The sequence below is a fragment of the Larimichthys crocea genome, chromosome I (genome assembly GCF_000972845.2).
Source record: "Larimichthys crocea isolate SSNF chromosome I, L_crocea_2.0, whole genome shotgun sequence".
Taxonomy (NCBI): Eukaryota; Metazoa; Chordata; class Actinopteri; family Sciaenidae; genus Larimichthys; species Larimichthys crocea.
The window spans coordinates 645,754-660,398 of NC_040011.1; the positions used below are offsets into that span (position 1 = coordinate 645,754).

The 14,645-nt window shown below is 42.7% G+C and overlaps 1 protein-coding gene across 3 annotated transcripts in view; it reads right to left on the reverse strand.

The window, feature by feature from the left end:
* lingo2 (leucine rich repeat and Ig domain containing 2) overlaps window positions 1-14,645 on the reverse strand; it is a 218,189-nt gene that overhangs the window by 172,214 nt on the left and 31,330 nt on the right. The window contains exon 1 of one of the 3 annotated variants that reach the window (XM_027279433.1): window positions 9,997-10,102. The exons of the other annotated variants lie outside the window; for them this stretch is intronic. The gene's annotated coding sequence lies outside the window, so the exon portion shown is untranslated. Of the gene's footprint in view, window positions 1-9,996; window positions 10,103-14,645 lie in introns of those variants that run through there. 3 annotated transcript variants of the gene reach the window in all.

A 14,645-nucleotide genomic window follows, 5' to 3' on the forward strand; every position in this document is an offset into this window, starting at 1 on the left:
GTATATGATCCCAACATCAATAATCCCAATATTGAGTTGTATAACCAAGCCCCGGTTCGTAGCTTCCAAATAATCTTTCAACTCCAACATCTTTATTAGTGATTGGAATCTTTTTGTTTGTTTGTTTCTTTCTTTCTTTTCACAAGAAATTAGAAAATGAAAATGGCCTCCGACTGGAGTTAGCGTTGAGCGTTGAGTGATGATTTTGTTCTGTAAGACCGGATTTCTCTATCAGTGTATATTCTTGCTGTAATGGTTCTGTAATACCTTTAATGTTCCCATTTGCATTAAACCATTGTTGACAATGTTACAGAAGGATGAGCAGGAATGCTTTATGGCATTATTGGACTTTTGCATCAGTGTGATGATTCTATCAGGCGTGTAATACACGAGATTATCAAAGAAGAGATCATGATAGACAATATATCTTGATGATCCTCATCGCCCTCCCTCATCCGACACGATGATATCAAAGCCTCATGAATATTTTGTATGTGTATATAGACGGTGTTTTTACCAACAACACAAAAAAGCACTTGTCATTTCAATTGAAATTGCTTTGCCAGTTGCTTCCCCATAGGAAGACTAGCAGCAGCACTGGGTGACTTCTACTGCTGTCAATGAAGCTCTTTAAACACAGAAATCTGCCTCTGTGTACTGTAGCAGTCAAAACTTCCCACTGTCATTTTCAGTGTTAAAACTATTAACGCTCACTTTGTAATATTAAAGTTTTGTTGGGGAAAACGGTTCATACATCTAACAGCTATTGGTTTGTGTGCTCATTTCTAAAGCCTTCTAACATTCAAATTCCTAAGTTTTAGAGTTGTCACTAGAATATGTCTACTGTATTTGATGAGATTGTGTCTGAAGAGAAGAGAAAAATAACAAGTGCAGAAAAACCTCAATCTGCCATTCACTGCATCTCTGCCTTTTCTGACAGCGATGTTTTGAAATAATGAGATCTCTGCCATGGTTTACCCCGAAAGGTATGAGCCAGCAGAAATGAGGACGACAGAAAAAGTCAAACAGCCACAAGAGTTTTTAACACGGAGCCGTCTTAATGATTGCGTCTGGGCTTAGTATTGGCAGTCTAACCGGTCTAACCGCCACACATCCTGTCTGTTTTAATCACAGCCTTGTGAGGATTTATTCAGGTGAAAGAGATGCTGGTGCCCCCCCCTTTTTTTTCATGGATCTGCTGGTTCAGTTTGGCTGTTCTTCACAACAGGAGAAGAATAGCGCTGTCCTGGAAAAAAGGATTTGGGTGGAGTAAGGGTGAAAGGACGAGGAGAAAGAGAAGGAGATGAGATGGGGGGATGAGACACCACTGGGATGAAATCTTGAGTAGTATGCCAAGGTCAGCAGAACTCTCAGTGTGAAATGAAACACTGCCCCCCCAACACACACACACACACACACACACACACACACACATTTACACATAGCAACCCACTGCCCATATTAGCTCTACCCTGAAGACAACCTGCTGAGAACCGCTAAATTACCACTGGGCTCACACTTGGCTATCTGTGCCTGTACACCTACACAGACAGACGCACACTTTCTCCAGCTCTCTTTCGTGTTATTACTTTGGTCTCTGGTAATTTCGAGATCTTTTCACCCTTCACTCTTAATGCTGCATTAAAAAGAGGTCTATCTTTTATATGTTAAAACCACAGGCTTTCATATAAAACTCACATATCACATATCTTATTAATAATGCCTTTGTTGAAGTTAGCTCGGGTGATGACATATCTGTCGGACTCATACATAAAAAAGGCTAGCTGTAGTTGGAAAATTACTAAAGTGTTAATAAAATACCAGATAATATCCATAATGCAAGAAATAATAGTGTCACTGACGTTAAAATGTATTTCCTCTGACCACAAATGCTTTTAAAGAAAGATCAGCTCTGCATGTTTCTCGTAATGAGATATTCCACACCTAAGAGTTTTAAACAAACACTGATGAACAGTGTGAATAAAATAAAGGTTGCACTTGTCTTTTTATTTCCACCGCCTGTATAGATTCACCAGTCTGTGCACAGAAGCTGGATTCATTATGAACCTAACATACAGACACACTGGCATATTTTTTTTTTTTTTTTTGCCAAGTAAATACACTGCAGTTTAGCTAAAATCACACCTTCCGCCGCACGTCGGAGGACATTGCATACTATCCCCGCTACGTGGAACTTCTGATATTTATTTTGTGAACCTGACTTATTTTACTGTCTTACTAATCAAATAGCAAATTGTATGTTGTGCTTGTTGAATTTCCTGGGTATTAAAAAAAAATTGCTTCCAGACACACTAAAAAATGACTAGCTGTACCTACGACACAAACCGCACTTCGAATTAGTAAAGAGGTTAACAAACACCTCTCTAACACATTGTTAATGTTTCACAGAGTGACTTTGATTAAAAAAATGAGATTATTATTATTTTTTTTTTTATGTTTTAAAACATTTAAACATTAATGATTCCATTACGGTAGTCTGGAGGGTCTAATGATGAAGAGTGCTTTATGCTGTTGTAACGGGCGTGCATTGTCTTTGACAGTTTCTATCAGGTTGGATGCACGTCCGTTATCCCTTATACGTTCTGCGTTGTGTTCTATGTTGCGCCGAATGAAGGAAGGACTCGGACCACGACCAGCTGTTGGTTGTTCTTTTAATGAAGGCAGGACGATGGATTTGTCTCTGTACAAATCAACAGAAAAACATATAAGGCCCTGTAACATGCAGTCTCCTCCACACAGCACACAGGTCTCAGCTCCTCCTCTCAGCTAGTCTGGCGCGAACTGCACGTACATATAGGACTAATACAACTAATATAAACACGTGAACACTATGCCGAATGAATTGTAATAAACATAATGCACATACCTGTACAAATCAACAGAAAAACATATAAGGCCCTGTAACATGCAGTCTCCTCCACACAGCACACAGGTCTCAGCTCCTGTTAGCAAATAAGCATACAGAAAACCCTGTAGACTAGCATGTGGAAACATGTCTACTTTAACTTGCAAAAAGTCAGTTTACAAGCGTTATATTCAATTGGCACATTAACTGCATGTTTACAACCTAAAACGAACATCTATACATACACAAAACAAGGTTCACATTGTCCAAAAACCGAAATAAACGTTCAAAAGTGACGAGCAAAATAGTAACATTACCTCCTCTCAGCTAGTCTGGCGCGAACTGAGAGAAGCACCGGGATGACGACGAGGCCTGCGACCTCTTAAAGTGGCAGTACAGGTCTTAACACCATGGTCTGAATACAACATTTAGGCATAGAAATAGGCAATAAAACACATCTCAACCATATAGAAAACAACATTCATCAGGATTTGGTGACATTTCAAATGTAAAAGTAAAGTTATAATTTCAACCCGGTTACATTCACCCCTCCTGAAATTCACCAACATCCTGATAGTGGAAAGACTCAGGACTGCAAAGAGCGTACAATAAGTCTACTACTGACACAATCTGGCACAAATGAAACAAAGGACCTAGTCCACAGTCAACTTAAAAGTTACCTCACATACAAGGTTCAGGGAAGAAAGAGGTTGATCAGATCTCTGAATCCCCTTAGCTTAATGTGACGCCTGATACGCCACACAACACTTGGCCCAAAACTTGTCCCACAGACATTTGCATGTAGCAACGCTCATAACCCAGCCCGTAAAAAGAAAAGAAACAACAACAAAAAACATGTCCAAATAACATTACCAACAAATATGAAGGCACATCTCTACAAAGCAATGAAAGATTGGGAACGGCTCCTAAATAAAATGTTTGATCCCCTCAAAAATGGTTTCTGAACCATGGATTCTATCAGTCTGTTCACTGATTTCACTACTCTCCCTGCACGTGTTCTAACATGACCATCAACTGCAGTGTGTGTGTGCGGGTCAGTGTGAACCAAGACGTCAGCATGTGGTGAGTGTGAAGTGTCTGAGGGGGGTGCAGGTGAAATGGATGGGCAGTCAGCAATGGCACCAGCAGGACTGTGTACAGGAGTAGACTGGACCAGCTCTTCTGAATCAGCCGAATCAGATTCAGGCGGGACTTCAGGTGAAAAAACTTCAAGCCTCTCTCCATCTCCGGAACTAGACAGCTTCTGTGCACTGTCATCTTGGGTCAATAACTCAGACACTGAGGCTGCATCATCGCCACAGTCGCAGTCTTCCTGATCAGACTCCTCACTGGTCAAAGACTGATCATTTGGATGGCCATTCTGGCTCTCATCCGACCCAGAGAGTGGCAAGAAGTTGACCTCCAACAAAAGATTCCTGTGCACCACTCTTGTGTGTCCCTCTGCATCCTGTATTTTGTAGACATGGATATTGGGATTTGCACCAACAACTGTGTACACTCCATCCTCCCATTTGTCGGCCAACTTCTTCTTCCCCCGTTCTCCTTTATTTGCTACCAAGACACGATCTCCCACAGACAGGTAGGTACCCTTGACACGTCTGTTATACTGTCGGGCCTGGTGTTGCTGCTCAGTGGAAGAATGTTTCTGGGCGATTTCCATAGCACCTTTGAGGCAGGAGAGCAGGGACTTGGCATATGAGTCATAGTCAACAACTCCTGGATCGTTCAACGCCTGCTTAAACAGAATATCCACTGGCAATCTGGGTACACGCCCAAACATCAAGAAGAAGGGCGCATAACCCGTAGTCTCATGAATGGTGGCATTATAGGCAAACGTGAGAGTCTGAATTTGTTGTGGCCACTGGTGTTTTTCCTTAAGGGGAAGAGTACGGAGCATGCTGCCCAAAGTGCGATTGAATCGCTCTGTCCCCCCATTGCCCATTGGGTGGTAGGCTGTTGTGTGAGATTTTGCAACACCGGCCAGATGAAGGAGCTCTGCAATCAACTTGCTCTCGAAATTAGTGCCCTGATCGGAATGTATTCTCACAGGGAAACCGTAAACACAGAACACATTGTCCCAGAGCTTCTTGGCGACCTGCTTTGCTGTCTGATTGGCACAAGGGAATGCATGAGCAAGTTTGGTGAAATGGTCGGTGACCACTAGGACATCCACAGACCGCTGCTTGCTGTCCTCCGCAGACCAAAAATCCATGCACACTAACTCCATCGGAGCGGAGCTCTTGATGCTTTCCAAGGGCGCACGAGCAGCAGGTTCTGGCGACTTTCCAAACACACATCTCTGACAGCATTTGACATGTGCTCTCACATCCCTCTCCATATCAGGCCAGTAAAATCGCTGCCTTGCCAATGAGAGAGTACGGTCCTGACCCTGATGACCTGCCAGATCGTGAATGCCTGACAATGCCTTTTCCTTTAGACTCAGAGGCAACACATATTGAGATCTTCTCTGCTTGGACACGGGATCTCTCGTCACCCGATACAACACTTTATCATGGACTTCCAGCTTGTCCCATTGCTTGAACAACCTGAGGACCTTCGAGTCAGCGCCATGCCTTTCACGCCTAGATGGTCGCTTCCCGGCTGCAACAAAGGGTAACACCTTGGAGATGCAGGGGTCTTGCTCTTGACTGAGCTGCAGCTCCTGGGCAGAGAACATGGGTGAAACATCCTGACCACTCGACAGCTGTTGGACATGTTGGGCCAGACAGAGTGCCCTGGACTCTGCTGCATCAATCCAGTCACAGTGTGCCTGACAGATAGCTCGGATCTCAGCTTAATCACACACCACCATGGGTGTTGGATGGTTCTCTGATCTGCAGCTTTGAGACTGGCAGCTGACCCTGAAAACATCCTGAACAGAGCCCTCCTCTATCCTGTTAGCTTCCTGCATCAGAGTGGGGTATGGTTCCCTCAGCAGCCTCTGACAAATGGGTTTTGTGAAGAGGTTGCGACTCAAGGCGTCAGCCACCACATTTCTTTTCCCAGGCAGGTGTTTGAGATCAAAGGAGTAAGATGCAAGTTTAGACACCCAGCGGATTTCACATGCGTCAAGCTTCGGCTTTGTTAGAAGGTAAGTGAGTGGATTATTATCCGTCCAGACAGTGAAGCTACGGCCTTTCAGCCAGTGGCTGAACTTTTCACATACACTCCACTTCAAAGCCATGAACTCCAGTCTGTGAGCTGGGTATTTCCGTTGCGACGCACTGAGGGTCTTGCTTGCAAAAGCAACAGGTCTGGCCTTGGACTCTCCTTGTGGCACTTGGGAGAGCGCCGCTCCAAGTCCATCCAATGACGCGTCAACTGACAGGATAAATGGCTCGTCAAAGTTCGGATGGGCCAGCACAACACATTCCAACAGCATGGTCTTCAACTGGTCAAAAGCATTGCTACATTCCGCTGACCAGTCTGCAGGTGTAAGCTTACGATAGGCACCTAGAGGCTTCCTATCCTTAGCTGACCGTCCCCGTCTCTTCTGTCCAGCCGTAAGTGCGAACAAGGGCTTCGCAATGGAGGAACAGTTTGGGATGAAATGCTGGTAGTAAAATACCATGCCAAGGAATGATTTGATTCTCCGGAGAGAAGGCGTGCACTCATCGTCTTCCATGAGGTCTCGTACTGTCATCTTAGTGATGACCTCCACCTTGGCAGGATCGACGGCCACACCCTCACCATTAATGACATGGCCAAGGAAACCGACTTGTTTCTGAAGCAGATGGCACTTCTTAGGGGCCAGTTTCAAGTTGTTCTCTCGCAACCTCTGAAACACTGTGCGGAGTCTGGACAAGGCCTCATCCTCTGACGGTGCAAAGACAAGAAGATCGTCAAGATAACACAGGAGTTTGGTGAAGTTCATGTCCCCAAAGACCCCAATCATCATCCTCATGAAGGACGCTGGGCTGTTACACAGTCCCTGTGGCATGCGATTATATTCATGCAGTCCAAGGGGAGTCGTGAAGGCTGTGTACTTCTTGTCGTCTTCGTGCATCGGGATGTTGAAGAAGCCAGAAGTGAGGTCCATCGTGCTAAAGAGGCAATTGCCACCCAGAGCAGCCAGACAGTCAGATTGGTGCGGTAAAGGATGAGCATCCTTTAGGGTTCGGGCATTCAGCCACCTGAAATCGGTGCAAATCCGCAACCCACCATCTTTCTTCCACACCATCACCAGTGGTGAAGCATACTCGCTTGAGGACTTCCTGATAATCCCTTTTTCCTCCATATCAGTGAGAACTTGCCTCAACTTCTGATAGTGGGCTGGAGGGACTATCCTGTATGGCAAGCGAAAAGGGCGATCATCTGTGAGATGAATGCGGTGTGTGTATCCCTTGACCTCACCACAGTCCAATGAGTGCTTGGAGAAGATGTCTTGATATTCAGTTAGCAGCTGTGTGAGCCGAGACTTACAGTCTTCACTGACCTGACATGAGTCAATGTCAATGTCACTTAGGCCTAACTCTGACAGGCTTTTAGTCAACTGATCGGCAAGAAAGGCACTGGGCGAGGTGTCGGGTTTCTGTTTCAGTGTGTCAGGTACTTGTTTCTCTGTATGAGATTGCTGTATCTCAATGTCAGGTTGTGTGTTGTCTGCGTCTGGTTGTTTCTCTGAAGCCTTATCTAGACCCTGAAAAGCATCTAGATCCTCGATTGCCAAGCATGGAAACACATCAGCCAATTTGCAATTTCTCTTCAGTGTGACAGCTTTGTCGGATGGGTTTACAACTGTCATTGGCACCCATCTATCACCCCAGAGAGGTGTGACAAGACGACCCACTAGAACACCTCGTGGCATGGCTTTGGAGTTGGTTGGCTCCACGACAACTGTGCTTCCAGGTGACATCGGCACATTAGCAGGAAGTCTACCCCAGACTAAGTGTTCATGCCTGGGTAGGAGTGTCACTGCTTGGGTGAGCTTGACAGTGCCTATTTTGTCAGGAACCTCACTTCCTCTCCAGCGCTCAACATTAGTGAACATCGACAAGAAATGCTCAATTTCGGGGTCAGACTGATGCTCAGGTCTGGATGCCATGTTCCAGTAGTCATCATCACCCTTCAGGTCACGAATCACATGTTTGATGATATTTGAGCCCAAGATGAGATCGTCATGCTGACCAGGCACAACTAAGGTAGGTACGACACAGCGAACACCGTAAAGCTGCATCTCCAAGTCATAAAAACCCTCAGGTCGAGTCTGCAGACCACCACAGCCAATCAAAATGATATTTTCTTCAGGGTGCTGCTTCTCAGGCAAAACACCAGCAGAGCTGAGTCTCTCTACTGCGTGTTCACTGATGCTACATGCCATAGAGCCAGAGTCCAACATGCCTTTAAGCTGCACACTGTGATTGACAAGGACAGGAGCATAAAACAACTCACTGAAAGCTTCGATCTTCTGCGTGGCTTGAATGACTATTCGAGTCCCCTTAGGTGCTTTGGCACAGCAGTCCTCGTATAAATGAGCTGGGTCGTGTGCATCAGAGAGGGATTCATCCACAATACCCACACCGCCCCTCTCCAGGCGTGGGTTTTCTAGTTTAACTGTTGGTTCTGTCCACCAGCGCTGTTGGCAGGCTGAGAGCGGCGCTGGTTGGTCTGATCAGGGCAGTCCCTCTTCCAGTGACCAGGTGATAAGCACTTTAAACACCTGTTCTCTTGCCTGCAGTGAGACAATGTGGAATGATCAGAAGCCCCACAAACCCTGCACACCTTTTGAAAAGAGCGAGGCACTGTGGCTTGAGCCCTGAGGTTAGCTGGCACTTGTGTTTGCTGTGTGACCAGTTTGTCTAACAAGTTCACCAAACTCCTCATGCAGACATTGTCAACACTTGCAGTAGTCATGGGTGCTGGAGGTGGCACCGACGGTACAGTGGTGTTCGGGACTGGTATATTATCAGGTATAGGCACATGACACTGGGAATGGACTTTGTGCTCTACTATGCTCGGCTTAAGTGGCCTAACAGCTGCAGCTTGAGCTTTCTTTCCTTGCATGTGCTCATCAAGCCTCTCTTGGATCTCACATGCCGACCATTTCTCTGCAGACTTGAACTTGAAAACACTTGCAAGAGGCTGGTCTGGGCAGTGTTTGATGAACATCATACTGACCTCATGGCCTGGGTCATCAATGCTTCGACCTTGCCTTTTCAGACATTCATCCGCCACATCAACTGTTTTATTTAGCCTTATCCAATATTCCATAGCATCTTCACCTGGCATGGGCAGTGTATTGTAAAAATCTGCTAGAGGCATGCTTGAATATGTCAGTTCACTGAAGTGTTGTTTCAGAATGTCAAAGATCACATGAGGATTTACAATGTGATTAATAGATGTGTTGTTACGCAGCTTTATCTTTACCACATCCCCTGCTCTGCCCATAAGCCTTGCCAGGACTTCTTGTGAATGCTCATGAACTGGAATAGCCCGCTTCTTTAAATACAGAGTCATAAGATTTTCCCACTCATGAACTGTGAATTTGTCTGAGCTATCACCCCTGAATATGGGAGGCTCCTTTGCATCTGACTGCATGACCACCTTGACGTTAGGTAATGTCATCTCTGAGGGCTGTACAGGAGTACTAGTGTTTAGTGTGCTCCTGTCAGATTGCAGCTTAGCTGTAATGGATTCACCTAGCTTTTCAGCTAACTGAGTAATGAGTGAGCCTAAGTCTGGATTCTGCTCGAATTGGCTTGGCATGGCACGATCTACATAACGTGTAGAGGTAAGCTGTGGGGTGTGTAATGCTGTGACACTAGGCCCTGGTGTTCTGGACGCTAAAGGTTGAATGAACAAACCCCTCCCCACACCAAACTGGCCCTCAACAAAGTCACGCTCAGCAATGTCACCTCCACCCTCAACAAAATATGTATCGCCCTCTGCCATATTTCAGTCACACCACACACAGATAAAAAAACACGAGAGAAAAAAACGAAAAAATTAAACCTGAATGGTTAAATAGGAAGAGCACAAAATAAAAGATTTGGATAATCACATCAATCAGCAATCAATAGTAGTCACTTTGTAAATCACTCTCTTAGACGCTGTTATATTGATGAAGAGAAAAAAAATTAACATCATTCGGATGCAGTCCAAGGGAATACCTGACTACAGTAAAAGGTGCATGAATGCAGCTTCCCGCGGCGAACGAGCTGACGTCGATCTTCAGACCAATCCTTGAAAGGTCACGGCACCATTGTAACGGGCGTGCATTGTCTTTGACAGTTTCTATCAGGTTGGATGCACGTCCGTTATCCCTTATACGTTCTGCGTTGTGTTCTATGTTGCGCCGAATGAAGGAAGGACTCGGACCACGACCAGCTGTTGGTTGTTCTTTTAATGAAGGCAGGACGATGGATTTGTCTCTGTACAAATCAACAGAAAAACATATAAGGCCCTGTAACATGCAGTCTCCTCCACACAGCACACAGGTCTCAGCTCCTCCTCTCAGCTAGTCTGGCGCGAACTGCACGTACATATAGGACTAATACAACTAATATAAACACGTGAACACTATGCCGAATGAATTGTAATAAACATAATGCACATACCTGTACAAATCAACAGAAAAACATATAAGGCCCTGTAACATGCAGTCTCCTCCACACAGCACACAGGTCTCAGCTCCTGTTAGCAAATAAGCATACAGAAAACCCTGTAGACTAGCATGTGGAAACATGTCTACTTTAACTTGCAAAAAGTCAGTTTACAAGCGTTATATTCAATTGGCACATTAACTGCATGTTTACAACCTAAAACGAACATCTATACATACACAAAACAAGGTTCACATTGTCCAAAAACCGAAATAAACGTTCAAAAGTGACGAGCAAAATAGTAACATTACCTCCTCTCAGCTAGTCTGGCGCGAACTGAGAGAAGCACCGGGATGACGACGAGGCCTGCGACCTCTTAAAGTGGCAGTACAGGTCTTAACACCATGGTCTGAATACAACATTTAGGCATAGAAATAGGCAATAAAACACATCTCAACCATATAGAAAACAACATTCATCAGGATTTGGTGACATTTCAAATGTAAAAGTAAAGTTATAATTTCAACCCGGTTACACTGTACACACAGCTATTTGAGGGACTTTTTTCATTGTGGGATAAACTAAAAATATAGCTGACGTGTTGTTATGGTTAAATAACAGTAAATGACAATTTATAAAAAGCTCCTGCACATATTAACACTGGAAACATTTTAGAAAGACAAAAAAAAAAAAAAAAAAAAATAGCTGCCCAGTTGTACATCACAAAAAAGAGCAAAAAACACTGAAGCACACATTATGACCTAAAGGTTTCCATCAAAACAGCACATTTCAGCATCTTGCGCCATAAAAGTTACATGGATTCTTTCTCTCTGATTGAATTTTAACTTCACTTTTCACTACACCTTGTTATACTGTTGTGGTTTGAGGCTCACACATCAAACATTATGCCATCATCTACCTTCCCTTTAGCCTACAAAAGACTACAAAAGGTGATATGCACCGATCCTCATTTTCTTTTTTTGCCCATTGATGCCCGTTTCAGATCCTCTTTGCTCTTTTATTGTGTCATAAACATAAAGAAAATCCCATATAGTACACAGCAGTCATAGCCTGGAAGAAATGTCCCAATCTGTGCTTTAAAAATGTTATTTAGTGTTTCAATATAATCCATATAGTCCATTAAAGACTCATCCTTTAGTCCTCTTATAAAATTTCAATAAGAGAAAAACAATGTTCTTGTTTGGCTGCATGTTGTACTAGTTATCAGTCCTAAAACATTCATGCTTATTCATAATAAAAGGACTCAGTACAGACTAGAGAGTAGGGGAAACATTTCAACATCACATGGGTATTTACCCACTATAAACAGAGTGCCTTTTGTAATCCTTTCAAAGGCTTCTCTTAACTACCAAAGTGCTTTTTTGTGATTGTAATGTTGGGTTTTTTTGTCCTGATATGGATAGACAGTTCTGCAAAACATTCTGATTTAACCACAGCATTTCAATCAGTCTTTGCCTTGCAACTCCTCATCAAATGATATTAAAACTACTATGAAAAATATAGATTCATACATTTATATTTCCTGTCTCCTGATTGCATTCATCATCATAATTTCTCAGGAGTTCCCTGAAGGCAACAGGCGGTAAATAATTGATGGGCCTGAAAGCTGTTTGGCTCTGTGAGGGAGTGCCTGTAACTCCCTTGGGAAACAAAAAGCCCCAGCAGCTTTGAAACCAGCGGAAGCAGGCAAACCTCAGTTAGAATTAGTATTGTGTTCTGTCATGCCAAACATTTGGTGTTGAGACAACGCAATACACTTTCATTACAATAATGGAGCCTCACAGGCAGAAACATCAAAGGCCCGGTTTGTCTCGGCTGCCTCGGTTTGCAACAAAGACAATGAAGAGATAGAGAAATAGTTACGGCTAATTTTAAAGAGAACTACTGACACTTTATTATGAACATGCAAAGTGGTGAAATAATGAAATACTACAGTATGTACGTACCTTGAGGTGGAAAACTACAAAAAAAAAGAGAGACAAACAAGGGAATCCAAACATGCTCGAGCAAGTCCATCACTGGTGTATAATGAGACATTTGTGAATTATGTTTTTACATCCAGATTTATGTACTAGTTTCATTTAATTGCAAAACAATGTGTTCAAAGACAGGAACTTCTCTTAAAAACAACTGATTACAAAGTTGGACTTCCATTAATTATTAATCTAGCAGCTGCAACTCGTGCGTAATGTCTTGGCTCTTGTGTTGCAGGCTTTGGAAACAACTTTCATGAGTTTCTAACCGACGATCACATTAAAACAGTACGCAATCGTCAGTCAAAGGTTCTGGGGCATCTTGAACTAGAAAAAAAAAAAAAGTTATCTTCGATTTGATGATCTTGATTGAGATAATAGTTGTTCAATAAAATATCTGGAGCAGTCTTGTAAACAGTGTCACATATCCCACTGAGACCTTTGCAGATACTTTCGGGACATTTTTAATCTCAAGAATCAGTATGTAGGCCACGGCATGAAGGCTTTGGAACAGAAAGAACACAAGGTTCAGTTGTGGCTTTTAAATGCCTCAACAGAGACAGATAAGAGAGTGTTTGGTGAGAGAGATTTTATACACTGCTGAAGAAAAACGTTTACATCCAGTAGAGAATCCTGCACAGAAGTAGCACTTAAGTGTTTCATGCTATGGCAAGAATTGCCCCACTTCGATGTGGTTGCAGCACATTTCTATCGCAGCATAGCATGAGTATAATCTGAGTATAATAGGGGGAACATTCACAACATGCTTTGTTTTAAAAGGACAGAGCACTATGATTGTTTTTATTTTTTATTTTTTATTTTTTGTTATAATGTCCTGTAACAGGACAGCTACCTCGAGTTCCATGCTCAGTGTGAAAAGAATGACAAGTTTAGTGGGAACCGCAATGTATAGTCCACATGCAAAAAGTTAAAAAAAAAACTTTACTGACAGGTCGTTGCTGTGATTGTGTGTTTTACTGTATTTGACTGGCACCCACCAGTAGCTGACAGCTGCTGTGCTGACTGTGATTGACTGCTGAGAGCACTCAGTTTTGACCAGTTTTAGTGTAAGTATAAAATGTGTGCTATGTTTGGCATACTAAAAAAAAGGAAATATTGTTTATACAAAGGGAAATTGCATCAGTGACAGTGTGCATCACACTGTCACTGATCACAGATCACTGTTCTGTTTTTAGGGTGAATTTGTAACATCTGTCCAGGGATTCCAGATGAAAAATATCCTCTTGGCTAACCATGGTGCATCTGCAGCAATGTTTTATCAATGTGTATTATCCCTGTTAAATAAATCAACAAATTAAAAAAAGTAATAATCACACAGTACAGCTGTTGTCATTTAGCTTGATTGTTGATTCTGTCAAGGAACTTTATGATCCTAAAATAGAGATTTGATGGATGCCTCAGTCAGCAGTGTGGGAGTTGCATCTTTACAAAACAGCAAATAAGCATGACATTTAAGCAGCTGCAGCCTTAGTTCAGTCTACATAGTTATATATAGACCACTATGAAGATTGAATTGGTTCATGCGGATGTAAACCAAATCCAAACTCTGAACAGACTCACGTTTGTTCTGTTCCTTGGAAGTGACACACTTTTGTGAGATGAGGTGCACACAGAATCATTCACGTTCAGTACATTTATCCCTCTGTGTGTTAAACTATATTGTACAGCTGAATTCATTATGTAATTATTTTCAATTATATGTTTTCCTATTTCTGTTGACTGACAATCAAATGAGAAAGAAATAACACTATCATATACACTATAAATAGTGATTTCAGCAAATATCATTTGAGTTGTTGTGGTAATCAAATCATTATTTCGCAATTGCGTCAAAATCAACATAAATACATATTAATGACAAAAACTGTATGGATATAAACAGCTAATATTTGTACTATCTAAGTAGCAGTCCATTGTCTGACAACTGCTGTCACTGATCTGTATTTCTGTTGACTTTATCAGTGTTCACAGAGATGTTTCTTTACATAATGCTTGTCCAACTGATAGATTTGTAACAGTGCAGCTTTTGTATGATGTACACAAAAGCACTGACACTTCTTTGGGACTCGTCACCAAGTGCTTGCTCATAGTGGAATTGTTGGGTCACTGTAGATAATATTACAAAGAGTATGGTCTAGACCTGCCATAAGATAACATTCATTATGATTTGGCGGTATATAAATTAAATTGAATTGAACTGAA